This window comes from Mauremys reevesii, linkage group 12 (assembly GCF_016161935.1).
Source record: "Mauremys reevesii isolate NIE-2019 linkage group 12, ASM1616193v1, whole genome shotgun sequence".
Taxonomy (NCBI): domain Eukaryota; kingdom Metazoa; phylum Chordata; order Testudines; family Geoemydidae; genus Mauremys; species Mauremys reevesii.
The window spans coordinates 31,936,524-31,963,937 of record NC_052634.1 but is presented as its reverse complement, the minus strand read 5'-3'; the positions used below and the strand labels follow the sequence as shown (position 1 = coordinate 31,963,937).

Genomic DNA, 27,414 nt, shown 5'->3' with positions numbered 1-27,414 from the left:
CCAAAGCCCTGCCCCTGCTGTGCCCGCCCCAGAGCCCCGCCCTTCCCCAAAGCCCCGCCCCTGCTGTGCCCGCCCCAGAGCCCCGCCCGCCCCTTCCCCCAAAGCCCCGCCCCCACTGTGCCTGCCCCCAAAGCCCCGCCCGCCCCTTCCCAAAGCCCCGCCCCTGCTGTGCCCGCTCCCAGAGCCCCGCCCGCCCCTTCCCCCAAAGCCCCGCCCCTGCTGTGCCCGCCCCAGAGCCCCGCCCGCCCCTTCCCCAAAGCCCGCCCCTCCCGGGTGAGCCCGGCCCAAAGCCCGCAGACAGACCCGCCCTGGCCTTCCCGAGCCCCCGCTGTGCCCCCCCCCAGAGCCCGGCCCCGCCCCATCCCCCAAAGCCCCGCCCTGCTGTGCCCGCCCCAGAGCCCCGCCCCTTCCCCAAAGCCCCGCCCCTGCTGTGCCCGCCCCAGAGCCCGCCCCGCCCCTTCCCCAAAGCCCCGCCCCACTGTGCCCGCCCCAAAGCCCCGCCCCGCCCTTCCCCCAAAGCCCCGCCCCTGCTGTGCCCGCTCCCAGAGCCCCGCCCGCCCCTTCCCCAAAGCCCCGCCCCTGCTGTGCCGCCCCAGAGCCCCGCCCCGCCCCTTCCCCAAAGCCCCGCCCCTCCCGGGTGAGCCCGGCTCAAAGCCCGCAGACAGACCCGCCCTGGCCTTCCCCGAGCCCCCCGCTGTGCCCCCCCCCAGAGCCCGGCCCCGCCCCATCCCCCAAAGCCCCGCCCCCTGCTGTGCCCGCCCCCAGAGCCCCGCCCTGTGTGGGGGCACCAGCGCTGTGCCGGGTCGTGATGGGCAATTGCCCAAGCTGGCCCAGGAGAGACGTGTGTGTCCCTGCTGCCCCCTGCTGGTGGGGCTGAGCCCCGCTCTGGGGGGGGGGTGAGAGAGAGAGAGAGAGAGAGAGACTGTGACACTGTTTGTATCAGTGTGTTGCTGGGCTAACCAGTAGGAAATGGCTTTGCAGGATTTTGTATCCTGCAGCAAGTGAGTGACTGACTGACACACACACAGACACGCACACTGACGCACAAGGGGGCTCACACAATCCCAAGAACACTCACACACAACACACCCAGAGGGACATGCTAGCCCAACCCCAAAGAGAGCAACAATCACATCCTCAGCCGCACTCACAATCACCCCCTCACACCATAATATTTGCAATCGTGCTCAGAGACACAACTGCACACAGTTCACTCCCACTGCTCCCAACACAAGGACCTCCTGCCCCACACAGGATGTGCCAAGACCTGTGAAACTCACTGCCACTGGACAGCTACCAATGAGAATGATCCCCTCGTGCTGGATCATCTGCTTGGCCCTCTGCCCCATCTCGGGGCGCGCTGTGCGGCGTGGCTGGGGATTGTGCAATGGCTCAGCACCAGACAATGCAGAACGGACACCTCACACCCTGCCCGCCTCACCTGAGCTGCTCTCCAGGTGCATTGGAGCCCAGCACCCCGCACTCTGGCACTCCTGCCCCACAGCGGGTGAGCTGCAGCCCCTGCCACACTCCGCAGAGGGGAGATGTGTTAGGCCAGCCAGCCGTTGAAAGATGGGGAAATCACCATCGAGGTCGACGGTATGGGGGCTGTGACAAACAGAGAAACAGTTGTCGCGCCGGCAGAAGGCAGCAGAGCATTCGCACACACGTACACACACACACACAATTGCAAACATACACAAACACATGCATGAATCCAGCCACACACACACAATTGCTAATATACACAAACACCCGCACAAATCCAGCCAACACCAACACAAGCCTGGGAGCCAGAGGAGCAGAGCAGGCTGGGGCCAGGTCACTCCACTTCCCGCAGGAAGTAGCCAGCCCCCCCGTCCCCCACAGAGGCCTGTGACCAGCCCCCCTCTGCTTCCCCCCATGGAGGCCTGGGGCCCCAGCCTGCTCTGCTCCCCTGGCTCCCAAACTTGGGGGAGGGGGGAACCGCCCCACAGCACTCGCCGGCAGCGTGGCTGGGAGCCAGGGGAGTGGACCAGGCTGGGGCTGTGTCACTCCACTTACCAGGCAGTGAGTGCAGGGGCGGAGGGGGGGGCGGGGCGGGGCTGGGGCAGAGGAGGGGCGGGGGCCATGGGGAAGAGCCGGGCTGCCCCCCCTGCAGCAGCTCCCCACCCCAGCTCACCTCCGCTCCGCCTTCTCCCCTGAGCACACCGGCGCCGCTCCACTTCTCCCACCTCCCAGGCTTGCGGTGCCAATCAGCTGTTTAGTGCAGCAAGCCTGGGAGGGGAGGAGAATTAGAGCGGGGGCGGCGTGCTCAGGGGAGAAGACAGAGCAGAGGTGAGCTGGGACAGGGAGCGGTTCCCCTGCACACACACCCCCGCCCCCCATTGCTTGCTGCGGGCAGCCCTCCCCCCGCACCTCCCCCAGCCCCTGCCCCAGCTCACCTCCACTCCCCCGCCTCCCCTGAGTTCGCTTTATGGTGCCCCAACCACTTGGCACACTGGGCGGCTGACTAGTTTGCCTAGTGGTTGCACCGGCCCTGGCCACTGCCTGTCAGCAGGATTCCTCCTCCTCCTCAGTGCGACTAAATCTCTGCACCTAGACAGCCGGTCCGTCCGCTGCACCCCAGTCCCCCATGCCTGAGCCTCCCTGCCAAAGCCCTGCACCTGGCTCCAGAGAATTAAGTCTCACGTGTCGCTGGGAACTCGACTTCTTGTGCCCAGAGAGTCTCGGCCCCGCTCAGTAGCTGACCTGAGAAACACAGTGTCTGCAAAAGCAGCAAAGAGTCGTGTGGCACCTCACAGACTAACAGATGTATTGGAGCATGAGCTTTCGTGGGTGAATCCCCACTTCGTCGGATGCGTCAGTGTCGGCCTTTCCCAAAGAAGTGCCTGGAGGGCCTTTTTCTGGGTGACCACGTGGCCTAATGGATAAGGCGCCTGACTTCGGATCAGGAGATTGAGGGTTCGAGTCCCTTTGTGGTTGTGCTTGTGCAGTTTTACCTTTGGGCTGAACGTCCTGCTCCCTTCAGGGCTGGAACCTCTTCTTGGCTGCTCAGGCCAATGCTCTGGCTTCAGCTAGAGCCCCGGGAAGGAGTTGGGGGTTGGGTGTCACAAAGGCTGGGGCATGAGCCCCAGGTGCTTCCAGTCTCGCCTTTGCCCTTCCTGACTTGCCAAAGAAAATGGGCGGCTGCCCGGGCTAGCGTGTGGAGCAGTTTCCCTCTTCCAAGTGTGCACCTGTCCCTGTGCTGGAGGGTACTTGCTACATAGCACCTTGGGAGCCTGGGTGTTTCTCTGCTTCTCACCAGCTGGGGAAAAGCCTCTTGGGGTAAAATCTCCTGCCCCACTGCCAAAGTGAGCACCTTGAGTGGGAACAGTGAGAGGCCCCACCAGGGGGGCTGGCCCTGCTTTCCTACCGTCTTCTGATGTTGGCCACAGAGCATCAGCAGCCGCCCCGCATGCTGGTCTGCGGGTGGCCTTCAGTGGGTGTTTGGCATGGCAGGGAGCAGGCTGGCTGGGTGTTTTTGTGCCCATCTGAAGGCCACACATAGGCATGGTCCTGCCCTCCTCTGGCCCTGCCCTCGGTTGCTCTGTGGCTTTTAAGCCTTCCCTTGGAGCTGTCAGCACCAGCCGCCTCTGCTCTAGGTGCCCAGAGGAGGAGAGGTGCTGGGCTGCAGCCTGGGAAGCCTGGCCCTGGCCCTGCTTCCTTTAAATGCCATGTGGGCAAGAGGAAGAGCTGCAGCTACAGGGACCAAAGTTGTGGGCATCAGGTGAAGCAGCGAGAAACCCAACATCAGGTCAACCCGCAGGAATCTCTAGCCAGACGGTTAAGTTCTAGGACCCCACCCTCTAGCGGCCCAGCTGGACCAGAGACCCATCGCCAATGGGCACCAGTGACCCAGGAGGAGGAGAAAAAACATCACTCTAGGTCAGCCAGGGAGAGGGTAACCAAGCACCTTGAGCTCCAAGGCTTTGCAGCAAACCAACATATGCCCAAGAGGTCCCACTGAGATTTGAACTCAGATTCCAGGATTCAAAGTCCTGAGTGCTGCCCATTACACCATGGGACCCACTACTGTTTTGTTTTCTAGACACCCATGACTCTCAGCTGGCTGGTTTGCACTCTGCACTTATTGCTTCCCACCAGCAGCTTCCCCTCACAGGACTCTCTCTCCTCCTCCAGCGACTATAGTCCTGCACTACCGGATCCGTGGGGCCTGCCCTGAGTCCCTGCATCCCCCTGCTTTGTCTCCATTCCCTGCAGGCTGCAAAAATGTCAGGGGAGGCTGCCCCTCCCTTCACTCAGTGCTCCTGCTCATGTTGGCCAGCTGCAGCCTCATCTCCTGGAACTCGGGCAGCTGTCATTTGATCCAGTCATACAGTCACATGCTGACTGGCTCCCCTGCCTGGATGCTCTTGTGGAAATCCCACAGGCAAGTGCTGTGGCACTGTTGGTTTCTTTAATGTTGTGGTGTTTGCACGACTGCCAGAACTCCTCCCTCACTGACTCCCACCAATCCCCCTGGTTGCCACAGAACCCTCTGATGCTTTCCCGTTCTGCCAACACCGCCAGGCCTCACCCCCCTGCTCCTTTATCTTGCAAGCTCTGGATGTTCAGCTTCCAATATCCTCTGCCCTGGGTCAGGGACAGGGGCGGGTCCAGGCACCAGTGCAGCAAGCTGCGGGGGGTGGCCTGCCGGTCACTGCCTTTGGCAGCCTGCCTGCAGGAGGTCCCCTGGTAATGCGGATTAGGCGGCATGCCTGCGGGAGCTCTGCCAGTGCCCCAGATGCAGCAGCAATTCGGTGGTGGTACGCTGAAGGCACAGGACCGGCAGACCTGCCACAGGCATGCAGCTGAATCTGTGTTACCAGAGGACCTCCCGCAGGCATGCCGCTGAATCCACGTTACCAGAGGACCTCCCGCAGGCATGCCGCCGAATCCGCCTTACCAGAGGACCTCCGGCAGGTGTTGGGATAGATCTGTATTACATTATATACTAATGTTAGATGTGTAGAAAGTGTGACTAGAAAGGAGCAGTGTGATGGTGCTGCCTGTGGGAGCCAGCTGAGGTCACTCAATCAGGGTGAACTGCAAACAAAACGGGGCAGACAAACCCCAAATGCTGGTGGTTATTCCAATATTTAGATTTACCAACCAGCACAAAACAGCTTCTGTAGCACCTCACTGGTCACTCAGAAGTCCAAACAACGCAGTTCCCTTAAAGTGCCCAGCCTCAGGCCTCCATCCAGACACACACGTCAAATATGATGATGATTCCTGAAAATCTTATTTCATCATATAAAAGAAAAGGTTCTTCCAATCCCAAAGGATCAGCCACATACCCAGGTTCAATTATAACTTAGATCTTACCCAAAATACATGCCACAGACAATTGTTATTAACTCAGCTAGAATTTATTAAAAAAGAAAAGTGAGAGGGAAAGTTGGTTAAAAGATCAATATACAGACAGACTTGAATTAAATTCTTGAGGTTCAGATGCATAGCAGAGGTGAGCTTGTAGTTGCCAAAAGTCCTTTTAGAAATGGTCGAGAGGTTATAGTCCAATGTCCATATTCAGGATGACTCCAGTCAGTGACTCGGGATCTCAATCCTTATGGCTTAAGGTTTCCCCCTCTTGAAACCCAAAGCAGATCTGAGATGAAGCAGGATCATGTCCCAGGGTTCTTATACATTTCCAGCAGCCTTTTGGCCTGATAAAACAATGGGCTTAACTCTTTCTCCCAAACATCCTGGCAATTAGCACAGGGTAATTTACCCATTAAGCAGTTCAGATCCAGGTTAGCACAACCTTCACAGAGACAATAATACTATTTCACTCAAGTATCATCATAAATGTTAATATTCCTTTTTTGATCTTTGAATTAAAACTACAGCAATAGACAAGACTTGTTTGCTGACATCACAAGCCCTGAGCAAACATCTCCCCTTCTACCTCTAACAATGCAGACTTGCATTTCAAAGCTCTATTCATTTACAGATCTTCCTAACCAGTCCTTAAGGTTCACCCATGGGGCAGGTCAATGGGTGAGGTGAGTTAATTAACTCTTTCTGGCCCTGTCACCTTTCAATGAAATATTATATTACACTCATAACATCACAGGTCAGGAATAGGATAGCAGGGGCTGCGGGTCGGGAGTGAGGGGCACTGTCAGAGCTGGAGGGAGTGCAGGGGGCTGCGGGTCGGGAGTGAGGGGCACTGTCAGAGCTGGAGGGAGCGCAGGGGGCTGCAGGTCGGGAGTGAGGGGCACCAGCAGAACTGTGAGTCTGGAGGTCAGGGCTGGGATAGCAGGGGCTGTGGGTCGGGAGTGAGGGGCACCGTCAGAGCTGGAGGGAGCGCACCAACACCTTCAGCTGGCACCTTTGCAGGGGAGGGCCCAGGCCATCTGTTGCCTGGAGACAGGGTGTCGGACATTCTCTGTGCAGACGGCATCACACAGTCCCTCTCGGGCTCTACAACAATCACACCCCCTTATCCCACCATCTAGAGCCTTGAGAAATGCATAGGGGAAACTGAGGCACACAGACAGTATTCAGAGAAAACATTAAGCACATTCCCACTTCGTAACACCTGTATACGACCAGTTACATACTTTGAAGGGTGTAAAATAATCAAATATTGTGCTAAATACAACGATACTCCAAACTGACCACCAAATTTAAGTTGCATGTTTTTCCCCTCAGGTGAGGGTTCTGGGGTGGGGCTGGGGATGAGGGGTTCACAGTGCAGGAGCGTGCTCGGTGCTGGGGGTGCAGGCTTTGGGGTGAGGCAGGGCTGAGGATGAGGAACTTGGGGTGCAGACAGGCTGCCCCAGGGCTAGGGCCAGAGAGGACTCCCCCCCACCACCACTGGCAGCAGCAAGCTCCAGGGGAGGGACCCCTCCTCTCCTCCCTGCCCCCCACAGCACAGTCACTCTGCCCCACAGTCACTGCACATGCTCCTAGGGCCCCTCTCAGGTCCAGAAAGCTCACTCACCTCCCCTATGATGGGTACTGGGTGGGGGGGGGTTGCCATCACAGGTGGCCTTCCATGTTGCTGCCCCTCACCATAACTTCACTGTGGATGGGGGATGGGGCTGCCCCTTGCCCAGCATGGGGCAGAAGTGGGGTAGGCAGGGTGGTGGCTGGCTATGGGGTGGGGGAGCAGGGTGTCATAAAATTCACCCAAGCCCCAGCTGCTCAGGTCTAGGAAGCCTCCCTCTCCCATCCCCCCTGTGGCGGGTGGGTTGGTGGGTGCTGGGGGAGGGGGCATTGCCTTCACATGTGGCTTCCTGCCTCCCCTGTGCAGCCTGCTGTGCCTCACTGGGGGTAGGGGATGGGGCTTTCCCGTCCCCAGCGTGGGGCAGGAGTGGGGGGGGCTGCAGGGTGGTGGCTGGGGACAGGAGGGCAAGTTGTCACAAAATACACCCAAGCCCCAGCTGCTCAGGTAGGTCTATGAACCCCCTCCCCCATCTCCCCTGTGGTGGGGAGGGGCACTGCCTTCACATGTGGCTTCCTGCCTCCCTGACCCCTGCTGCAGCCTGCTGCCCCTCACCACAGCCTCACTGGGGAACGGTGGGAGGGGATGGGGCTGTACCCCCCTTCCCCAGCATTGGGCAGGAGTGGGGGCTGGGGCTGGGGTGGGGGCAGGGGGGGAATCATAGGGTCAAACACTCACGGAAGCCCCAGCAGCTGCTAAGGTGAGTGATGTCCGTCTCCTGGCCGGAAGTCCCCTTCGCGTCTCCTCCAGGTAGGGGCAGGGGAGGGGAGGGCTGCCAAGCACGGCACGGCCCCCTCCACTCCCCTCCCGCTCCTGAGGTGCTACAGCACCAGCAGCTTGCACTGCTGTTATGCTGTAGCCCTTAGGCGGGGGCAGCAGCAGCAGCAAGGGAGAGAGACGCGCGCTGCGCACTCTTCACGTTCAGGCAGGGAAGCTCCAGAGCGGGGAGTGGGGGGAAGCTCCAGCCCTGGCGGCGGCGGCGGCGGGGGGGGGGGGGAATGAGAGGCGGGGGGGCGCTCCAAGCAGGGGAGAAACCTAGCTCCAAATATTGGTGGAGCAGAACCCCTGACGGTGCATATTCCTGGGGATTTAGCCCCAGGAGCCCATATAAGTTGGTGCCCATGGCCTCCACGAGTGCTGCACTCTGACCAGCTGAACCAGGCAAGCCACGGGAAGCTTCTCAAGGTCTTCCCCTGGTGTGGGCTTGGATGCGAAAAGCACCTGGCCGTTCATCAGCTGTTGCAAGAAGTGTGCAGAGTAGGAGTAGCGATGGGGCTGTAGCTTTCCACAGCATCTCAATTTGGGCAGCTTTCCATTCCCCTTTTCTGTGTAATGTCCCTCCCACGGGTTTCACTTGCGGAGCTGTACGACTCTGGCAGGGTGGCCATTTAGAAATCTTTTCCTTGCTTTTCTTTTTCACCTGGCCCCAGCGTTAGGACCGTTTGGGTGTTTCAGTGTGTGTGTTTTCCCATTTGGAAGCATTTGGAAGTTTGGAAGGGGAGCCGAAAGAGGCGTCTTTTTCACAAGCAAGTTGGCTTTCTGCACAGGTAGGGCCCTTGGCCGTAAAGCTCAGCTCAGTCAGTGCATCTGCATGGGGTTCCTCCAGTGCCTCAAGAGCCCGTGCTAAACTCTCGGTGTGGGGCGTTTGGCTTCCGCCAGTCAGAGTGCCGTGCCTGCGTCTTCCCAGGGCCGGCTCCCGTGAGGCACGCATAACTTGGGAAGAAAGGGGTAGAAGAGGAAGCAAGTGAAGCTGACTTTGAGTGGTGGTGCCCCTGGGTGGAGTGGTCCTCCTGCTCCTTCCTGTCGGAGGGGTGGGCTCGAGTGTGGGCTTGGGGGGTCTGGCTGTGGGCGGTGGGAGGATGGTGTCCAGGGAAGTCCCAAAGGTCACCCTGCGCCGGCGGAGTGTGAAGCCTCTCCCCTAGGTTGGGGTGACGAGTACTAAGCCTTCCTCTGTGGCTTGGGCCGGGGAGCGTGATCCGGCGTCGGGTACATTTGGGTGGAGCTGGCGGCCGGCAAGAATTCGGGCCATCAGGTCAACCCTCTGTGGACAATGGGGGCGAGCCGGCAGGCCTGCGATTTTGGCTTTGCTGGGCGGGCAGCTCAAGCCTGGCCTCCTATGAGCCTGGAAGGCAGCCAGCCGGGCTCACCCGTCTCCTCCCCGGGCCCAAGTTCCTTTCAGGCAGCAGGTGGAGTGAGGAGCCCAGGGAGGGGAGACCAAGGAGGTGTCCGGAGCCTCGTCCTGCCCGGGGCCCAGCAGGGCTCTTGCCCGCTCCCGGCCCACCTGGTTTTGGCCTCTGCCACCCCTAGCAGTCAGCCAAAAGAGCAGAAGTCACCCTCTCCCTCCCGGAGTGGCCAGCAGGGGGCTTGAACCCATGACCTTGGTGTTATTAGCACCACGCTCTAACCAGCTGAGCTAGCCAGCCTACGGGAAGCCCGGCCTTGCCTGACCCTCTTGGAAGGAGTCACCGGCTGGCGCGGGGAACGATGTGGCCTCCGTTATCAAATGGATGGATCAAGACACTATCTGCCAAGGTAGGGGAATTAGCTCAAGTGGTAGAGCGATCGCTTTGCATGCGAGAGGCAGCGGGATCAATGCCTGCATTCTCCAGCGGCAAGGCAGCCGCAGGACCTTCTCTTGCCCTTCTTTTAAAAGCCATGGACAGTCAGCCGGCTCAGCTCTTCCAGTGGCCTCCATCCCTCTCCCCGCTTGGCCTCCCAAAAAGCCAGCCCTTGCGGAGCACAAAGCTCTTCCTCCCCGGCCCTTCTCCCCCTTGCGCTGACTGGGAGGCTGGCGACAGCTGGGGGAAGTTAGCTCAAATGGAAGAGCATGGGAGAAGTAGTCAGACCCAGACACATATTCTCCAGCCTGCTCTGCTCTGCTCTGCTCTGCTGGGCTGGGCTCTCGTGGGGGACCTGCACCTTTCTTTCTGAGCTCTCACTGGAGCACAATCCCTTTCCTCCTCCCTCCCTGCTAGTCTACGCCAAGCTCATTGGCCGGGAGGGAGAGCCACTCAAATACAGAATTACTCACATCCCAGGGGTCTATGAAGGGAATGAGGAGATGGGCGGGGTGGCACGCGATACTAGCTCAGCTGAGACCGTGAGACCTCGCAGCCTCCTGATCTCAGGCAGCATGGCAGCCGTGGAGCAGAGCAGAGCACGCAGACAGCTTGGAGACAGCCAAAGCGGGGAAGGGCTGCGTTGGTCTGGAAGAGGGAGTCGGTGGCTGTCTATCCTGGCGGAGGCAGGGTCGTTTTGCTGTATGCTGGGCCAGGGGCCAGGGAGTCTGCTAGAGTTGCTGAGCTGGGCCTGCTTCTGGCTTTGCTTGGGTTAGAGGAAAGTGGTGAAGATAAGAACGGCCCTCCTGGGTGAGACCGATGGTCCATCTAGGTCACTATCACGTCTTCTGACAGTAACCGATGCCAGGCGCTTCAGAGGCAATGGCCAGAGCAGGCAATCGTCAAGTGATCTATCCCTGTGTTGTCTTCTGAAGTTTGGTGCTTGTTTCTGGGGCTAACTCTCAGCCCAGACACACTCCAGGGAGGGAGCGTTGGTGTTTGTGCCGAGGAGCGTGGCTGGGACTCGGACCCCCTTCCCCAGCTCTGGGTAGCGCCTCGCCCCCACCCCCCCATTTCAGGCTGTGTTCTGCTTAAGGCCACAGAGCCCTTGCCTTTTTTTGCCCGGTGCCTGAGAGTCAGGCCAGCTGCGGGGAATTAGCTCAAGCGGCAGAGCGCTCGCTTTGCATGCGAGAGGTAGTGGGGGGTGATGCCCGCATTCTCCGAGCCTGTCGACTAAGGGCTCCTGATGAGCGTGGTGGACGGGAGAGCCGGCCATCTGACTTTTGGCCTTGCTGCACGTAGCGGTCAGGCCGAAAAATAAAAAGCCATCCTCCCCAGGCCCACAGCCACCCAGGGGCTCCTCTGCACCATCTTGCCTGAGCGGGTGGAAGTGGAGCCTGGAACTGAGCTGATGCACTGAGGGTTATTTGCACTGTGCGCTTCACATGGAGGTGAAAACACGGGGCACAGATCTTTGAGCACAACCCCCATCCTGAGGAATGGGGGGGGCTGCATAAAGAGAGATCGGCTCTCCCTGGCGGGGCTGCAGCGGCTCTTCACAGGGGCAGTCCCACTGCCAATTGGTACCAGAGTTTTGAAAACCTCCTTTTCTGGGCTGGCTCCTCTCTCTCTAGGGAGAGTGGCGACCCCAAACTTCCCAGAAACCATCATAGCGAGGCCAACCTGAGCACAGACACCTGCTCAGCACCCCAGGGTGCAGCCCTGAACTCCGGCAATCAGCTACACTCAGCTGGCCACCCAACAAGCGTTACACGCAGGAGCCTTCGTGCCCCGCGTGTTCAGGTCCCTCCCAGCGCCAGCTTTAAACTCCGCTGCTCAGTTCTAAGCTTTGGCCACATGGGGGCAGCCCGGAGCTCAGCCAACGCCTCCCGTTGCTGGTTGCGTTTCCCGCTCCTCGTGGCAGGTTCACACCCCGCAGGCAGAGCTCTGAATCGGAGCCGAACCGTTCCCCAAATCCAGCACTTTAGCAGCAGCTTTGCTAGGAAAGTGCTGACGTCCCCAAGTAACGTAAGAGCCAGAGCGCTGTGTCCAGGATCTTCTCTTGGGCCCCTCACCGTGGTGTCTGTCAGGCGCAAGGAGAAACCAGGGAAATGTTTTCATGGCATTTAAGGGCAGAAGGGGCCATTAGCTCAGCTAGTCTGACCCCCGAATAACACAGAATTACACCATGACACGTATTGATCCCACAGACCTTAGACAGATCAAAGCGTTTCAGCCTCAGGACGGAGGCTAAACTGGGTGCCAGAGGCAGCGAACAAGGGGCCCCCAAGGCAATGGCAGGGAACTGACGAGGTGAAATATGCCCAGATGATCCCAGCAGGCGACCCACCCCCATGCTGCAGAGGTGGGAGTCCCTGTTCCTCCTGCCCTTAAGAATCTCTGGTGGTAAGTGGGTCCCCCCAGTTCCCCAGGTAAGAATCCTCCATGTGGTTTCCCTGGCTTCACCTCCAGATAAGAACATTGTGTGGAGGGAGTGGGAGGAAGGTTGTCTGGCAGATATGTAAAGGGGGACTGTGTCTCCCTGTCTGGCCCAGGCTCCTGGGAGGAAATGATCTCAGTGTGTCTGGCTGTCTCCATTCCTCCCACCCATAAGAATCCCTGGTGTGTGGGTGCACCCTAGACCATTAAGGATCTCTGGTGGGTGGGTGTCTCTCTCCCCTAGTCAGGATCTCTGGGGCGTGGCTGTATAAAAAGAGACTTTGACTCAGCCAGGCTGCGCTGCCATCATGGAACAGACCAGGTCCTTCTGTGGAGGGTTTGCGTTCCTCCAAGGACGTAATCTCAGTGTGTGTGGGTGTCCCTGTCCCTTCAACCCTTAACAATCCCTGGTGCGTGGGTGCGCTGGGCCCCATTATAATCCCCTCTGTCTTACCCCCCATGAGGGATCCGGTGGATGTGGGTGTTCTCCACGCTACTGGGGGTGTCTGGTGCCCCTGACCCTCCTGGTTAATAGTGGAGTGTGTGGGTGTCCCCCCGCCCGCTAAGGATCCGTGTTGTGCGGATGCCCCCGTTCTTCTCATTAAGAATGGTGCAATGGAGCATATGGGTGTGTCCCCCACCCCATGAACTAGCTCCCGTGTGTGGTTCCCCTGCCACCATCCAGGCTCTGTGGTGTGTGGGTGTCGCTGTTCCTCTTTTCAAGATCCGTGTTGCAGGGGGGCGTCCCTCCCCCCAAGTCAGAATCCCCAGCGCGTGGGTGCTCCCATCCCCCCCTCCAGGCTCTGCGGGGGGTGTCTGTATAAAAAGAGACCATGTCTCACCATCTTGCCCAGGCTATGCTGCAAGGGCTATTCACAGGCACGATCCCACTACTGATCGACATGGGAGTTTTGACCTGCTCCATTTCCGATCTGGGCCGGTTCACCCCTCCTTAGGCAACCTGGAGACCCCAAGCTTCCCCGGGATCACCATATTGATGCTGAACTTAGTGCAGACACCCGATCGGCACAGCCTCCTGCAGCCCAGAACTCCTGAGCTCAAGTGATCCGCCAGCCTCAGCCTCCCCAGGCGCTGGGATCACAGGCACCAGCCACGGGGCCCGGCATGTTTTGCAGCCTGGCAGCTGGAGCTTTAAACTCTGCTTGTGAGCTCTGTGCCTTGGCCAGACGGGGACAGCCTGGAACTGGGAAATGCTCCTGCTTCCCCCGCCCCCATCTCATGTCGAGCTGCAGGTGCCGCTGTCCTCCCAGGTAAGATCCCAGATGTTTTGGTGCCCCCATCCCGCGTCCAGGTGTCCGGGTACCTCTGCCCCCCATACAGAATCCTGGGTGTGTGGGTGTCCGTCCCTCTGCAGAGGATCCCGGAGTGTGGATGCCCTTGTCCACCCCTACAAGATCCTGGGTGTGTGGGTGCCACTCTCCCTCCCAGTAGATCTCTGGTGTGTGGGTCCCCAGGGTGTGAGTGCTCCCATCCCCCGATACAGGCTGGTGGGGGGTGGGGTTATAACTGGCTCTCTGTCCTGCCCAGGCGGTGCTACAGCAGCTGTTCACAGGGGCAGCAACCCCACTGTCATTCTGCAGCTTTAACCTGCTCCAGGGGTGACTTGCTTCCCCTCCTTTGGGAGCCCGGGACCCCAAACTTCCCAGAGTCACCTAATTGATGCTGAGCTGAGCTGTCCCTTGTGCAAAGCAGGAGGCCAAATTCCAGGAAACAATGGACAAGCAGGGGCCCTGGGCACATCCAGCCCTGGCCGTGAGATGTTCCCTCCCCTCTTTCTTTATGCCCCTGTTGTTATTTCATGGATTGTCTGGGATGGGGGAAAAGCTGAGTTCACTCCAGGTGGAGGGGAAAAAGGACCCTGAAAATCTCAGTACCCAACCCCTGCTACCAGGATCACCAAGGTGCTGGGAATCTGCATGGGAAAGGGACGGTGTGAATTGTCAAGGTGGGAATGAATAACAATCTACAACAAGATCCACCTCATTAATCACTGACAAGGCTAATCCTGCCGCAGATAGAAGGGAAACTGGGAGTGATTCTTTGCTGTTCAGCCATGGAAACAGTGACCCAATTGCACCGCAGTGAATGTGCTGGGGAAAGCTGGACTTTACAGGCAGGTGGAAAGAGCCGACCCTAGAAACACCTGGAGCTCCCACAGCACTTCTGCCACCGGGTCAGCTGTTGAGCGACTCACAGCGCCCCTCCTCCCATTACATTCCAGGAGGGTGGCAGCACCCCCCACCCAATGCAGGGGAGAAGGCTGAGTGTATCTCTGCACCCTGAGCCCAGGGCACCCACTCTCTGCCCCACACATCGAATCTGGCCTTGCAGCAGAGTGACCCCTAAGAACCAGCAACTTCCAGGACAGCAGATTTGGCCTCAGAGCAGGGAATGTGTCCCTCATGCTGCTTTTAGGCCACTAGGTGCTCTGGAAACAGGAGGGCTCTGAATGTAACCTATAGCACAAATGGCCCATCTGGGGATGTAGCTCAGTGGTAGAGCACATGCCCAGAGGTCCTGGGTTCAATCCTAGCATCTCCAGGTTCTTTTCACCCTGCTGCTTTGCTCCTGCCCTGCAGGAGTTTCAATCCTGCTCAGTGAGGGGCAAGTGCCAACTGCATGGAAGGTCTGGGGGGGTTTCTGCTCCTAAGTCTCCTCTGCACATTTAAGATTCCTACCTGCTGTGCTGCTTGGGACAAGGGTAGATGAGAAGGGCAAATCCTCCAGCACTGGAGGGAAAGGTCCCGTCTGCAAAGACTGAGAGGCAAAGACTAGACTTATTTCTTGTCTGGGCCCAATCTTTTCACCTGCTATAGCCCTTGTTCCAGCTCAGGTGGTAGCTAGGGGATGTCTCATGACTGCAGCATGTTTGTTCAGTTCCACCCTCTTATAGAGCTTTGGTACCAGGCAGGAATCTTTTGTCTCTCTCCTGGGGAAGAGCCCCAGGTTTAAGATGGATTCCTGTACCAGGTGACATGGTCACATGTCCCGTGAGACACCCCCCCCCCCCAAGCCTTCATTCTTCCTGGCCTGACTCACAGATGGTGCAGGACAGAGCCATCTCCAGTCAATTGTCCTGGTTAATGGGAGCCATCAAGAGTCCAAACCACTATTAATGGCCCACACTTTGCATCATTACAACAGGACCTCAGAGTTATAGTTCATATTTCTAATTTCAGATCCAAGAATGATCGGTTCATACAAATAGGATGAACACACAGAGTAGATTATAAGCTTTGTAATGATACCTTACAAGCGACCTTTTGCGTGAAGCATAGTCCAGTCACTTTATATTCACACTCATTAGCATACTTTCATAAAATCCTATGGAGTGCAACGTCACAGCAGGGAAAGGGTTTTACTGCGGCACCTGGGAGCAGTTGAGTTTCATGTTCAGGCTGTGGTATGAGTTCCTTCACGTTTCTCGTAAGCACACAGGGACCTTCGCGGGTGCTCTCGATACAGGAATGGCCCAGACATGATAAAGTGATGGGAATTGCATTTTCCTTTTTTATTTCTGTTTGTGATTTCATTTTGCTTTGTAGAACTGTTTTTTCTCCTGGATTTGATATTTAACAAAAAAAAGAATACGGCCTCAGGGCACCAGATGGAGGAGCAGGCGGGGCTAGGACTGCTAAGAGAGCGAGAGTAGCAGGTTTTCTGTATAGTTTCCTGCCCTCATTTTTCTTGACTAGTTTCTCTTCTGTATGAAATTTGCTTTTTGAAGAATATGAGCCTAGCTAGCTCAGTTGGCAGTGCATCAGCCTTCTAATTTGAGGATCCAGGGTTCAAGTCCATGGTGAGGCAAAGAAACACTTTCCCCCTGTGACATACCCAAAGAGTTTTAGAAGGACCCTCCTTGACTTTAGTTTTTCCTTTTCAGGACATGGCCTTTCCCAGGAAGGGCCCTTTACTGCCTGAGACTGAAGGTGCTACTGCCTCACCTGTCCACTGGCCTCGCAGTCTGGAGGAAGAAAGGCCTCTGGGCCTGCAGCAAAGTGCTGGGTGCTGACTTTTTCAGCAAATGCAGGGCTGGCCAGAGAGGCATGTTCCCACTGAGTCCTCCCTGCCAGAAAAAATTGTCCCCACAGACAGGGGCGGCTCCAGGCCCCAGCACGCCAAGCGCTTGCTTGGGATAGCAAGCCACGGGGGGCGCTCTGCCGGTCGCTGCGAGGGTGGCAGGCAGGCTGCCTTCGGCGGCATGCCTGCGAAGGGTCCGCTGGTCCTGCGACTTCGGCGGACCTCCCGCAGGCAGGCTGCCGAAGGCAACCTGCCTGCCGTGCTTGGGGTGGCAAAATGCCTAGAGCCGCCCCTGCCCACAGAGTCCTCCCTGCTGGAAGTCTACAGTAATCAACAGGTGCTCTGCTAGTCCCATGGTGTAAGGGCCAGCACTCAGGACTTTGAATCCTGCAATCTGAGTTGAAGTCTCAGTGGAATCTGAGAACAATTCCTGGGCCACAAACCCTGCTGGGTCTTCCAAAGCTCTATCTTGCTTTCTCAAAGGCCACGAAAACCTCTACAAAAGGTTTTTTTCTCCTGCTGATAATAGCTCACCTTAACTGATCACTCTCGTTATAGTGTGTATGGCAACACCCAATTTTTCATGTCCTCTCTGAGTGTGTGTGTGTATTTTCCGGCTGTATTTTCCACTGCATGCATCCAGTGAAGTTGGTTTTAGCCCAGGAAAGCTTATGCTCAAATAAATTTGTTAGTTTCTAAGGTGCCACAAGAACTCCTTGTTCTTTTGCAGATAAATTAATGGAGGTTAAGTCCATGAATGGCTATTAGCCAGGATGGGTAAGGAATGGTGTCCCTAGCCTCTGTTTGTCAGAGGGTGGAGATGGATGGCAGGAGAGAGATCACTTGCTCATTACCTGTTAGATTCAGTCCCTCTGGGGCACCTAGCATTGGCCACTGTTGGCAGATAGGATGTGAGGTTGGATGGACCTTTACTATGTGGGAATCAGGAAAATTATTAGAGAAAAAAAAGTATTGATAGCCCTAGAGGTGTTTATGTTGTTGATCTCCCTTGCAGATTCTCTGATGACTAACATGGGCAAAGTGCCCACAGAAGGTTTTCCCGCACTCACTGCATTCATAGGGCCTCTCCCCTGTGTAGATTCTCTGATGGGTAAGCAGGTGTGAACTGCGACTGAAGGTTTTCCTCACTTACTGCATTCATAGGGACTCTCCCCTTTGTGGATTCTCTGATGTTGAGAAAGGGCTGAGCTGTCAGTGAAGCATTTTCCACACTCAATGCATTCATAGGGCCTCTCCCCTGTGTGGATTCTCCGATGTTGATAAAGGCCTGAGCTGCAAGTGAAGCATTTTCCACACACACTGCATTCATAGGGCCTCTCCCCTGTGTGGATTCTCTGATGGGTAAGAAGGTTTGAGCTGCGACTGAAGGTTTTCCCACACTCACTGCATTCATAGGGCCTCTCCCCTGTGTGGATTCTCTGATGTCGAGAAAGGGATGAGCTGTCAGTGAAGCATTTTCCACACTCACTGCATTCATAGGGCCTCTCCCCTGTGTGGATTCTCTGATGGACAAGAAGGTTTGAGCTGCTAGTGAAGTTTTTCCCACACTCACTGCATTCATAGGGCCTCTCCCCTGTGTGGATTTTCTGATGGGTAAGAAGGTTTGAGCTGCTAGTGAAGTTTTTCCCACATTCACTGCATTCATAGGGCCTCTCCCCTGTGTGGATTCTCTGATGCCTAATAAGGTGTGAACTGCGACTGAAGGTTTTCCCACACTCACTGCATTCATAGGGCCTCTCCCCTGTGTGGATTCTCTGATGTTGAGAAAGGGCTGAGCTGTCAGTGAAGCATTTTCCACACTCACTGCATTCATAGGGCCTCTCCCCTGTGTGGATTCTCTGATGTTGATAAAGGCCTGAGCTGCTAGTGAAGCATTTACCACACTCACTGCATTCATAGGGCCTCTCCCCTGTGTGGATTCTGTGATGCCTAATAAGGTGTGAACTGCGACTGAAGGTTTTCCCACACTCACTGCATTCACAGGGCCTCTTCCCTGTGTGGATTCTGTGATGCTTTATAAGGATGGAGTAATCACATACGTTTTCCCCAAACTCAGTGCATGTATTTTTTCTCTTTCTGCTGAGGATTTCCTGTTGTGTTGTGGTTTCCTTGAGGTCCTTCTGAGTTTCCTGACAGGAAATACATTTACCCACTTTCTCCCCTGGCTGGTTTCCCTGCTCTCCTTCTGGTCTGTGCTGAATGTCATGGGATTTTTCCTGCTTATGACTCCAGGACACATTCCTTTTCGATCTTTGTGATAATGCTCTGTGTTTATCCACTTGCTCAACATTCTCCTGCTGAGAATTCTCCTCCTCTTTCTCACCTACCATTGCGTCACCTGCTGTGATACAGACAGAAACCTCAAACACGGATGGAAAGGGGAAGGCCAAACCAATACAAGTACTGGAGAGAGGTCAAATAAAAACAAGAACTGAACTCCCCCAAGTTCTTCCCCAAACAGGAGAGAGGAGGGGATCAATTCAGGCTTCACATCCCATCCAAATTCACAGGGGGAAGGGAGGAAGCTACTGCCTGGTGTCCGCTAGTGTCTACAGGAAGCCATGAGCTATATTTACCCTAAGGATACGACCCCTGCTAGGGACAATACTGAACTGAGACACCTTCCAAGGGCATTGTAGGGCATCCCAGATGTTTCCTTCAGGCACTTACAGATTCTCAGTTGGTTTAATATTTCCTCACCTGTGCAGGGAGCTCTCAGGATCTCTCTTTCCTCTGAACCTTGGAGGTCTGGGACCCATGGCTCTTCCCCTTGTTCCAACTGGGAGATCACATCAGGTTGGGAAATTGGAAACCCTGCTCAGATGAAAGAAAACAAAGGAGGTCACTTGATTTCAGAACTTTGTCATAAAAAACATTCTATTAATTTAACTTCAGTGCTTAGTGTGACGGGTGTGCCTGGGGCAGTCCACACTGAAAATGCCAGGGTCAGGGCAGGATGAAAAAGGGAGAGCAGATGCTCCTAAAACTGATGGTTAACACTGAAGTTAAACTCACTGACCAGTCACAAACTGTGCTTCTGATCCCACACACGGGTTATCGAGAAGCTGAAAAAAGAAATCACACGGCCCCCTTTATTGCATTCCAGTTCTCCGACTCCCAATCAGCACCTAGGTCCAGTACAGTGAGAGGTTATTTAAAAACTCTGCTCATATACAAAATGTTTTTCTGACCCCAAAAGGTCAGCCACATTACAAGATCACTATAGGTTTGGATCTTACCCAAAAGACCACACTGCCAGCCAATCCTTTAGCATGGAAAGACAAGACAGGACACGACACAAAAAAAGTTGTTAAATGGAAAAGCAGTGAGATGCATTCCAAAATCTATATATCAGGTTATTAGCAGTATTGCTGAGCTGCTGGCTTGAAAGTCCGTCTGGAACACATCCACAAGTTCGATGGGTCTTTCAGTCCTTTGTTCCAGGCTTCAATTTGTAGAGAAGTTGCTCCAGAGGTAGAAAGAGGGATTGAAGACAAAATGGAGATGATGCAGCTGCCCTTTATATTCCTTTTGCCATATGGCTTGTACTACCTGTGTCCCAAACACAAGCTTCACAGCACAGGGCATGGAAAAGCCTCGGAAGTCTCAGCACACAGACATACCCCTGCATGTCTTGCTGACTCAATAGGTTTATGCCCTTGATCAGGGATGGGCAAATTACGGCCCACGGGCCACATCCAGCCGACAGGACCATCCTGCCCAGTGCCTGATTTCCTGGCTGGGGAGGCTAGCCCCTCCCCCGCAGCCACACCACCGTGCGGGCAGTGCTCCTGCGGGGCGGGGCGGGGCTGTGCGCTCCTGCAGGGCAGTGTGTCTGGTTCCGTGTGGTCCACGTGGCTGCCAGACACGCTGCTCTGAGCGGCATGGTAAGGAGGTGGGGGCGTTGGATAAGGGGCAGGGAGTCCCAGGGGGCAGTCAGCGGGGTTGGGTAGGGGGTGGGGTCCTGGATATGAACCCATATCCACACCCCCGCCCCCTGACAGACCCCGGGACTCCTACGCCTATCCAACCCCCCAGTTCTCCATCCCCTGACCGCCCGCCCAACCGTCCCCTGCTCCCTGACCCCTGACTGCCCCCCAGGGCTCTCTGCCCCTTATCCAACCCCCTGGCCCTGGCCCCCTTACCACAGCCACGCGGCCTGCTGCAGCTAGACACGGGGTCCCTCAGGAGCGCGCAGACCAGCCCCCTTACCATGCCACTCAGAGCAGTAGGAGCTCGCAGCCCCACCGCTGCAGCACTGCCCAGGAGCGGTGGGCCAGAGCGCTGGTGGCGCGGCATGTTGAGGCTGCAGGGGGACAGCGGGGGCGAGGGGACAGCAGGGGAGAGGAGGGGACGGGGGAGCCTCCCCGGCCGGGAGCTCAGGGGCTGGATGTGGCCTGTGGGCCGTAGTTTACCCACCCCTGACTTACACGTTAGTTTGTAAAAAGAACAGGAGTACTTGTGGCACCTTAGAGACTAACACATTTATTTGTGGTTTATCTTGCATTTCTTTTGTAAACAATTCTGACTTTTATGCCTCGTTACCTGTAGTCACTTAAAATCTTTTTTTTTTGGTAATTAACAATCTTGTTTTATTGTTTTATCCAACTAGCGTGTTTGGATTACAGTGTGTTGGAAACTGCATTTGGGATGTAGCGGGGTGGACGTCCGCTCCTGCTCTGAAGGGTTAAAAACAGCCCTGGGAGGGGGCTGTGGCTGGAGAAAGCAGCTTTTAGGCTGGGCTGATTGGGGGAAGTGGCTGCAGCTGGGGCCAGGCCCCAAACAGACTCAGCTGGCCTATAAAGGCAGAGAAGCCAGGGGCAGATAGAGTCTCTCTCTGTTTGTAGAGGGAGATGGGCCTGGCTGCAGGGAGCTGGACACAGGGTACCTGAGTGGAGCAGGGCTGGGGAAAGGCAGAGGAGCTGGGGAGCTCCAGCCTGGAAAGCCCCAGGCTGCGGCCTAGCAGAAGGCAATAGGTACTGGGGGGTTGCAGAGGGCAGCCCAGCGGTAGGCAAAGGCAGCAGGTCCAAACCCTCCTTGCCAGTGATGAGTGGCTGATACTGCAGCCTGCCCCAGGGGGTGGGGCTAGACGATGACTGGCCTTATACTGAGCCAAGGTGGGAATAGTGGGTGGGAGTTCCCTGGGGAGGGGAGACCCTAAGACTGAGGGGTTACTGCCAGAGGGCAGCACCCCAGGTAAAAGGGGCACCAGGTCCAGGGAGGGACACGGGGGGCCAGAGGACAGGCGGATCACTGGCCTGCAGAGGGTGCGCCGGAGCTGGAATGAGCTAATTCCCAGAAGTCACCAGCAGGGGGTGTTGCAGGGATGAGTCCACTCATCTACATGGGATAACAAGGCTGGTGCATGTCATTTTCCACAGATAAAATGACAGACGTCATATGAGCTTGCCTTGTTCAGTAGTGTGCTGGACAGGGAAAGATGCACATTTCTGGGGGAAGTCTGGGAACAGAGACTTTTCTGGGGTTTTCCTGTGCTGCACTGTAACTCCTGAGTCGCTGACTAGCAGCACTAAATACTGTGTAGCTGGGAGCGAGTTACATGCTGGAGACTGTGTGTTACCTGCCCAGGAGCGGCTGCTCTCACAGTAAAACAGAGTAAAAGTCACCCCAGCTTGGGAAACTGAGGGGACACAGCTGTTCAACACTCCAGATTGCACTGTGGTTAACGTCACAGACACTCAATTTCAAAGAGGCTCCCAAAACACAGAGAAAGTAAATCCATGTCCCAGAAATCCAAGACTCCAGAGAGAGGGCAAGTCTCCCTGCCACTGCTTCTTGCTGACAGAGAGGTCCAGAGACAATGAGAGAGTCCTGGGGAAGCTGGGGACAGTAACCATGGGCTGGTGGGGTTCAGTGGAGAAAGGGAACAGGAAGGGCAGGGACAGTACTGAATGCAGGATCTCAGCAGTACTAGATGTCAGGATAGCACATAGTGCAGCCCATTGGAAAACATAATCCCAACTAGACATATAAAATGATGAGGTCTACATTAGCTGTTTCCACTCAAGAGAGAGAACTTGGAGTCACGGATAGTTCTCTGAAAACATCCACTCAATGTGCAGCAGCAGTCAAAAAGCGAACGGAATGTTGGGAATCATTAAGCAAGGGATAGAAAAGACAAAAAATATCATATTGCCTGTATACAAATCTATGGTACGTCCACATCTCGAATACGGCTGTAGGAGCTGGATTTTATAATGTACGATTTGATTTCATTCTGTCAGCCACCCTGTTTGAATAGCAGAAAGGAATGACAGACCAGAACAATCCTTCTGACTGATTATGGTCACCTTTTGTTTTAGGATAAGTTACACTGTCTACTATGGATTCCTCTATGTATTACAAATTAGGCACTCTAGTTAAATCTACATGTCTTTGTTTTAAGGTTTAGTAAGTAAGAGACAGGATTCACTATTGTGTCTATGTTAAGTAGATTAGAGAAACATTGAAGGCAAGGTTTCATTTGCAATGCCTTTTTGCTCGATATAAAATACTACTGTTTGTATCCTCAGTGGGTTTGTGTGAATGAGGATGTATGCATCAGGAAAAGAGAAGGTGTAAAGGCCATTGTTATAGCCAGAGTCAAGGAAGAAGGAGTCAAGAGACTTAAAGGACATCAAAGAATCATCAACGCGCATCCATAACGAAGGGCAGATTGATGACCCTGAGGTCAAGGCTGGCACCCCTGAGGACAATTGATTAAATCAGAACAAAGGACAGGCTGACCCTCTCGGAGGTGCACTGGAATGTTTACACCAGTTAAGAAGTAACCGATCACAAACTGATACAGCAAAATCCATAGACTTCAACAAAGGAAAAAACCCTATAAGAACCAGGGTGCTTGGCCATGGGACTTTGCGTTCATCTTTCCACACTCCCGGAGCATTGGATTGCGACCGACAAGAGCCCAGCCCCACACTCGTGCTCAGTGTAATTGGCCATTAGATTGACTCGAGCTACAACAGACTGTTAACTATGAACTGCTCTGGCAGAGGGTGTGTGTGTGTGTGTGCGTGTTTACCTTCCTCTATAAAGATCCCATGTGCTTTGTAGGAGCATAACACTGCGTGCAGGTGTGGTCACCCCATCTCAAAGAAGTTTACTTATGCAAACAGGAGATATTTGACACTGTGCAATATTGTTCCTGTGTTCTGCAGCAGGGGAGGGTCTGTGGCAGTGTGTGGGTCACTGGCATATTGGGGTGATGCAGAGACAGGACAGTGTAGAGGTAGCATTGTGGGGCTGGCATGAACCGTATCTCTTCATTTCCCCTTCCAAGAACTGAGGGGACAGGAACCCTTACCCAGCGAGGTCACATTCTCATAGTTCTCCTGCATGACGTCTCTGTAGAGGGCTCTCTGAGCAGGGTCCAGCAGAGCCCACTCTTCCCTGGAGAAATACACAGCTACCTCCTCGAAGGTCACTGGCCTCTGAAAGAGCAAAGGTCCAACACTCAGTACCTGCTGCCTCACTCACAGCCCCACTATTTGTGGGGGAGAGAAGTCAATCAAATGCAAGCTCTGGGTGGATCACAGTCAGAGTCCCACCTCCACCCCACTCAGAGCATCCTGGAAACACCAGGTTAAGGGGACGAATAGAGAGTCCCTTTTCTCTCCCAGCAGATCCATCACACTCCTACTAGCCACAGACGGATAAAGGAGATGGAGCCCCTAGCAGGGACCAGGGAGAGATCTCCGGTAGGAAGCCCAGCACCCTCCCCATTGTGCAGAGCTGGATACGAAAGGAGGAATCTCCCCTAAACCTCACTAGTGGGTGTCCCCTTCATATCTCACAGCAGCCACTGGTTAGTCAGGTCAGGCTCCAGCACTGGGAGTCTGGTCAGTTTTCCTAGCCCCATGTAGGAGGGTTATTTTCTGTTTCACAAATTAGGTTATTTCCACCTCCTAATCTCATGGGTCTGTTCCTAGAATATGGGCCAATCATTAAACTCCCCCCAGCAGGAATGTCACAAGCTGTCCTCCTCCCTTCCCCACCCTGTGCATTTCCTGCCCTGCTCCAAACCAGACTGTGCAAATCTTCCCATCTCCAGTGTATTTGCTGTCCCTCTCGCTCCTGCAGGAACCCACCAGCTACCCCCCGATAGTCCCTACCTGAACAGGCTCCTCTGCAGCCATTTCTCTCCCCTGTCCCATGGCAGGATGGGATGAGCTGGAGTGAAACACGGACGTCATTCTGCAGCCTGGGAGGTTGAGAAGGGCAGTTGTGGGGTTACAGAACAGGCTTTAGTTAATGTCACAGGACGATTCCCCCAGGCCCTTTCCCTGCAGACAGACATCCTAGATTCTGCCATCCTGGGAAAATGCTCAATCTCTGTATTACAGTGTAGACCTGGCCCCTCCTGCCAGGCTAAGCCCACAGAGAGATTTTTAACCTTCCTTCTCCCTCTCCCAATCTCATAACTAAGTCTCTGAACACAAGGCTAGAAAAGAGCAGCACCAAAGGAGTCACTGTGGGGGATTCCCTCGGACACTGACCCCACGGCAGTCACACCCCAGCAGGGGGAATATGGAGTCAAGAACCAGCTTTTCCTCTGTCTGATCCTTTTCTTGTTCACTGGAAAGTGGTTCTGCCCAGGGATGCTGCAATACATGTGTCTGGGTGGACTAGAGAACTGGAAATCTCTCCCCCCCACTCATTTCTCCCACTGCCCCTTTCAGTCTCTCCTTCCCCTGTCCTCTCTCCCTGCCCCTCTGGCTGGGAAAGTCCCATTCCTGGGGGCTTTGCTCTCCCATGGCTGGATTTGCTCCTGGCAATTGCTAATGGGAGGAGAGGCTGTTTGTGCAGAGTCACTTTCTTGCCAGTCCCCAGCACTTTCCCAGAGGACTTTCAGTTACCTGGAGTCTGTGGTAGAATTTGTATTAACAGGGCCCAGGGCTGCCCCAAGGGGCTAGGACCAGCTGGAGAAAGTCATCACCTGGGCCAGGCAGAGAAGCAGCTTTAGTTAAGGTCACATCCCAGCACAGAGCCCCTGCTGGGGGAGCAGCAGCTGCTAAGCCTGGTCTCCCAGATCACAATGGAGGCTACAGCGTCTGACCCAGGAAGCTGAGCTCCAATATCCTGGGCAGAGAGGGACAGAGCGTTTGAGCAGCTTCCCTCCTTTAGCTCTCTGGGGAGAGCAGCTAATGAGAGCCCCTCCTCACAGGGAGAACTGCTGATCTCATTTGCCCCACTGTCCATCTGGAGTCACTCCCTGTCTTTCCATACAGTGACTCTGGATTAACAATGGTCTCAATGAAACCAGATTTCAGAATGAATGAGTCCAGAATGCTGTGGAAGAGACCACTGTGTGGCATTTCTAGCCCCCTTCCCACCTGCCGCACCCTCAAGATCTAGTATAAGGACCCGGGGGACAAATTTTCCCAATGGAACTGGAAGGTCCTGGAGTTTTCAAGATGTTTGATAAGTGGATAGAAAGTTATCATGGTGACTGGGCCTGGCTGGGGAATGCTGGGATGTGCTTGGAGTCAGGATTCTGGCACAAGCTGATCAGAGAGAAGGAGCATGGTTAGTAGCAGCCCCCAGAGCCTCCATCCAGGGCCCCCCAGACACCCCCAGTACCCAGAGCCCAGACCCCGCAGCCAGATATTCCCTGGGACCCAACCCCCAAAATCCCTGAACAGGGACTCCAGATACCCCTCAGCACCCCACTGGCCTGAGAACCCCCACCAGACCATCACTGGCAGGCTGGGAATCCTAAAGGTTCCCCACCAAGAGCCCCCAACAGCCAGGGACCACCCCCCCAGGGGACCGCTCACTGGGAATTCAGTCCCTCACTGCCTGCCCAGGATTCCCCTACTGCCTGCCTAGGTCCCCACCTGCCCTCCAGCAGGACCTGCCAGGCTGTTTCCCTGGGACCCCCTGATGCTTTACAACGGGGCCCCTCCCTCTGCTTGCCTGGCATCCCGACCTAGTGCCTGGCACTCCCCCACCCAGTTCTGTGCATTGGGCACGACTGAGCCCCTGGCACAGCACCAGGCTCCCTCCAGCCCCCTGCCCCGCCTCCCCAAGAGACGCCCACCCTCACTGTTCTGCACCAACAAGTCCCCAGCGATACCCACCTCCAGGACCCACAGCCTCAGGGCTGGGCACATCAGAACCCCTCCCCCCCCAAACCTCCAGAACCCCCTGCCCAGTCACCCAGAGGCCTCCCCCTCCCACAACGCCCCTTCAGCTCCAGCTGCAATCTCCCCACACAGACACCCCATCCCCTACCCCAGCAACAGTTACCTCACTGTGTCTGCTAAGTGGATAGAAAGTTATCACTGCCCCCTGCTGGCCAGTCACCCGGGCAGAGGGATCCCTGGGCGGTGCTGCTTTAACAGGAGAATGGAAGGGCAAGAAAGGTCCATGCCCTGTCACTAGCTACATCTTCGCACTGCGGGAAGCAACCCCTCCCAGAGACCATTTGTCATGGGCTTTGGGATACTGCTGGACCCACGCTGCACTCAGAGTGACCTCCTCACCCAGTGCCAGCTGGAGAAAAGAAAAGGGTCCAGCCAACTCTCCAGTTACCAGCTGGGAACCACTGATCCCCCAAACAGGGGGAGGCCTCTGGGTTTGATGGGTATTAAATACGTTTAGAGAGGAAAGTGGAAAATCAGAGGGATTTTATATCAGTTGTTGATACGAGGTAAAATCTGAGTGTTTCACATCAATATCTGATAACTGAATAGAGAGAAAATGGACAACATTTGCCAATATTTTATATCCATGTTCAGGAATCTGAGAAAAGGTGTAAATCTGAGATTTTCTTAGTATTTTATAATTAAAGAGACAGGGAAAAATCTCAGGCCATAGTCATTTAGAAATAGACAATTAGAGAAAAAGTGGGGCTTAGGATAATTTTTAGATTTGCAGAGAATACATATCAGAAACTACGCAAGTGATAACATGAGAGGGGGGAGGGATAGCTCAGTGGTTGGAGCACTGCCCTGCTAAACCCGGGGTTGTGAGTTCAATCCTTGAGGGGGCCATTTAGGGAACTGGGGTAAAAATCTGTTGGAGGATTTAGTTGGGGATTGTTCTTGCTTTGAGCAGGGGGTTGGACTAGATACCTCCTGAGGGTCCCTTCCAACCCTGATAGTCTATGAACACCGTCGAGATCTGAGGGGATTTTATATCACTGCTACATAACTAGAGGGAAAAGGGGGACTGTTGGACTGGATTTTATATTACAGTCCAATACATATACAGAAATTGATGGCTCCCCCCACCATTCCCATGGGCAGCAGGGAGCCCTGTGAGGAGCTGATTTAAGAGGGCAAAGGGGGGGGGGAGCTGGCAGGTCCCTGGAGGAGGGAAGGGGGCAGCAGTGGGGGATGGGCTGGTGGCTGTGGT

The 27,414-nt window shown here is 55.4% G+C and overlaps 3 non-coding genes and 1 pseudogene across 3 annotated transcripts; 1 reads left to right on the top strand and 3 right to left on the bottom strand.

Annotated features, from left to right (window-relative positions):
* Nucleotides 1-27,414, bottom strand: part of LOC120375680 — a 1,085,709-nt pseudogene that overhangs the window by 920,500 nt on the left and 137,795 nt on the right.
* TRNAR-UCG lies at nucleotides 2,892-2,964 on the top strand. Its single transcript has one exon. It is a non-coding gene; the product is annotated as a tRNA-Arg (tRNA).
* Nucleotides 3,977-4,048, bottom strand: TRNAQ-UUG. The gene has a single exon. It is a non-coding gene; the product is annotated as a tRNA-Gln (tRNA).
* On the bottom strand, nucleotides 9,326-9,399 carry TRNAI-AAU. The gene has a single exon. It is a non-coding gene; the product is annotated as a tRNA-Ile (tRNA).